The sequence below is a fragment of the Bubalus bubalis genome, chromosome 21 (genome assembly GCF_019923935.1).
Source record: "Bubalus bubalis isolate 160015118507 breed Murrah chromosome 21, NDDB_SH_1, whole genome shotgun sequence".
NCBI classification, from domain to species: Eukaryota; Metazoa; Chordata; class Mammalia; order Artiodactyla; family Bovidae; genus Bubalus; species Bubalus bubalis.
In genome coordinates this window covers 29,109,295-29,113,342 of record NC_059177.1, presented here as the reverse complement: position 1 = coordinate 29,113,342, position 4,048 = coordinate 29,109,295, and positions in this window count along the sequence as shown.

The window sequence follows — 4,048 nt, the reverse complement described above, 5'->3', positions numbered from 1 at the left end:
AGCCTGCTCACTTTCTCCCTCAGGACCCAGGTATCCTTTCCAGCTCTGGCTGGTCCTGACTGGTGCTGAGAGTGGGCTTCCAGGACTTCCAAGGGTGGGGTGGAGATGGCACTCAACCTCATTTTCTGGAGTTGTGCTCCAGCATCTCTTAATTTTACAAGGAGATGGTTCTATGTCCATGAATAGAAATGCAGTTCAGTGGGAGCTGTCTAGGGATAAAACTGATCAATGCAGTTCTCAGGCAAAATCTTCAGGGGTTGTGTGACTGGCACTGTTCTCAGATTTTCAAGGTTAAAAGAGATACTCCCAGAGGGAAAAGTACATATACTCAGATATAGACAGTATGCCAAGGCACTGTGCTAGCAACTCTCACTTTTACCTCATTGAAGCAGCACAACACTACAAATTTTGTGTTATTGTTCCCATTTCACAGGTGAAGAAACCGAGGCTCAGAGAGGTCACCAAACTCGTGCAACTTGCACAGCTGAAATGTAGATGACATGGCATTTGATTACCAAGTCATCTGACTCCAAGTCTGCTGTTCATGATGCTGCATCTCATTGCCTCCAAGGTGCTGTACTCGGAGGGAGGAGTCTCCATAAGCTAAAACTAAGCAAGACTGATGAAATGGAGTCAATTTTATTCTACCTCTCTAGCTGAGGATAGAACAGGTACCTAATTCGATAGAATACTTCTTACAATTCTTCAAAAAAAAACAAGAAAAAAATGTAGGCCTGGCTTTTCTGTCTCCAGGTGGTAACCACAGGATTTGGGGGAGTTACAAATAGATGACATCAAGAAGGTGCTAGGATGCTGAGTGCCTGCTTGAGTGGGGTCCAGCTCCTTCTAGATACAAACTGTGGATGCTCTTAGCAACTCTCATATGTATACCCTCAAACCCTGCAGTCAATTCAGACATGATTTGAAATGTGACAACCTGCCAAACAGAGTGGCAGGTGCTGCAAGGTAGATGCAGGTGAACTATGCAGATGAAGCCCCCTCCTCAGGGCTGACCTTCTGGTTGGGAGACAGGCAAGGGAGCTGGTCACAAGTAAGACATTTTATGTGTAAGGAAGATGATGAAAGGGGGCCCTGCAGTGCTCTAGGAGCACACAGGGCGCCAACCTCTCAGTGGGCAGCGTAGAAACCAAATGGATGAAATTAAACTGAAACAACCTTCCCCTGCCTGGAGGAACTTGAGCCAGACCAGAGGGTGAGCCACTTTGCCGCCTGGAACCGTGGCCGCCCTGCCTCTCACTGGCAGAAACACTCTTTGCTAAGGTTGTAATAAATCCTCCACCAACTTGGCTAAGTGCTGATGTTAAAGTACCAGGTGTGTACACACGTGTGCACACACACCGCATAAACACACACGCACAGCCCACTGCACTCACAAGGTCATATTTCACATCCTTTCTCCGCTCAGGTGAAGCCAAGTGGATGGGGTTTCCTTCACAGTCTGCCCTGGAGATGCTGTTAATGTACTTCAAAATCATTTCCTTTGTTCTTTGGGGAATACACTAAGACATTAACAGTGCTAGACCTGGGTGGTATAATTATGGGAGAATCTTTTCTTCCATTTTTTAAAAAATCGTTTTTATTCTGTAGCTTTTCCAAATGAGCATGGATCACTTGTGTTATAAAAAAAATTAAAAATAAAAATGAGATTTCCTTTGCTCCACTACAACTGCTCTCCATTTCACATTTGCCCTGGAAGACAAGGACACAGGTGGTGTCCTGGAAGCCAGTGGCAGCCGTGGTATGATGACAAGATCATTGGATTAGGAACTACAACACACAAGTTCAGTTCCCAGGCTTCCAGAACTTTCTAATTTTGGGATACTGGGCAAGTCCCTTTACTTCTGTGAGCCTTCATTTTCTCATCTGTAGCATGGAGCAGTAATAGCTCTCAAAAGATGAAATTTTTGCATAAAGGTCAAGTGGGATTATCATTATAACTATTTACATAACTGGATATTGCCTATTTCATGTTTGTGTAGAAAGAAGAAACAAACAGTGGTTCTGTGAATAGTGGCTTAGTCAGTTTCAGCTGGTATCTGGAAGTGGTAGATGGCCTCTAGTGATTCTCACTTCCTGGCATTTATGCCCTTGGATATTCCTCCACTGAGCTGTGCTGACCTGTGTACCCAATAGGATATTGCAGAAATGACAGAGTGTGACTTCTGAAGCTAGGTCATAAAAGAAGACATTGTTACTCTGCCTTCCTCTTTTGCATCACTCACTCTGGGGGAAGCCAGCTGCTATGTCATGAGGACACTCAAGTGTCCTTATGCAGAGGTCCTTGGAGTGAGGAACTGAGGTCAACTGGCAGCACCAACTGGCCACCCATGTAAGAGAGCCACCTTGGAAGCAGAACCACCTGTCTCAAACCTTCAGATGACTCCAGCCCAGGGTAACATCTCAACTGCAAACTCTTGAGCAACCCCAAGCCACAACCACCCAGCTAAGCCACTCCCTATTTCCTGACCCACAAAAACTGTGAGAGAACAAGGGTGTATCATTACTCTAAGCAACTCAGTTGTGGGGTGATCAGTTATGCAGCAAGAGATGACCCTTCAGCTGGCAGCAATCTAGGAAGGTTAAGGACCCACATGGCTTTGGGAAGGGAAATTCATTCCAAGCCGATTTCTTTTCCTTTTGTGATAAGGTCACCTGGTATATGAACAGGGAAGGGATGGGGGAGAGCAGTAAGCATATCTTTCGGACCTCAGGAGGGCTTTTAATTTGATACCACATGCCATGCTCATCAACATGCCTGGAGGCAGGATCTTAGCATGGTTCATTGATTTGGCCCCAAGAGAATAGATGCAGGAGCTAATTGAGGATTTGAGGGAACCAAAGGAATAATGATACTGATGCCAGTACCAATACTAAGAGTAATACTCTTCACTTCTACTCATATTAGCTCTGCTAACACTCATCACATGGACGCCTCCCCTTTGGAGAGCCCCAAGTTCTCTGGAATTCAGTAATCACCCTTTCCTTTAATAAACTAAGGAAATGGTTTCAACCTCCATGGTAGTGCTTTGACAAGTCTCCTTCAAAACCTCCACAGACTTCCAGAAAGATCTACCTCCTCTGGTCATGAGGGCTGTAGCCTTGGTCACTACTGTTTCCTAGTCCTTAACCATCATTCATTGCTCTTGAGGCTGCCATCCTGTGTCCCCCTCTGTGTTACTCCTGGACCACCTCACTTTCTCCACGTCCCAAAGCACCATGAACACATGGCTAGTTCCCAAAAGCTCGTGGGTAATGGGAGGGGAGTAACAGTCCTGCACAGCTGATGGGTTAAAGGGAATCTCCACCAGCCTGGTCCTCGAGTTCTTCAGCTGTCAGGGTTTCTCTTGCTCTGTAGATGCCCTTGCTGATCACTACTCCCCTGAGCTGCTTTATTTTTCCCTGAACCCTCTCCTCTCAGTCTCTTCCTTCCTTCCATCTCTAGTACTAGCCCCCAACTGCCTTTTCATTGGCTCGCGGTCCCCAACTCCAAATTTCCGTCACCTTTTTTTGCAGACAGGCTACCTTTACTGTGAGTCACTTTCCCCACCAGGGTAACATAGACATAATAAAACATGGGCTCTGAGGCCAGAAGAGAACTGCCCACCCTCCCCTCCCCCATGCCCACCCCTTGAACTCCCAGCTCTGCTTTACCTCCTCGAATCCTTCCTATCCCTATCATACAGCTGACATCACTGACTTCTAGGGGGACAAGGTTTTGTGCAAGGAAGGACCCAGGGTGAGCAGGAAGGCTCTGGGCCAACTCCCAGGCTTTCCCAGGCAGGAGAACTGGGTTGGAGATTGCTGGTTGGGGGCACCTGTAAGGGCTAAATTGAGCCTGCCTGAGGCTTAGGAGGAAGGGAATATACGTATAGTTCCTAGAGGACCATTGCTCATCTGTCCTGAAAAGTTACAGGGCCAGCTTTCCTGAGGTGAGGGGAGGGGGCGGGTCATATGTCCTGAGGTCATTTCTAGCTTGATGATTCACACGACAAAATCCCAGCGTGGGTTCAGCCCCTCTGTATGTACT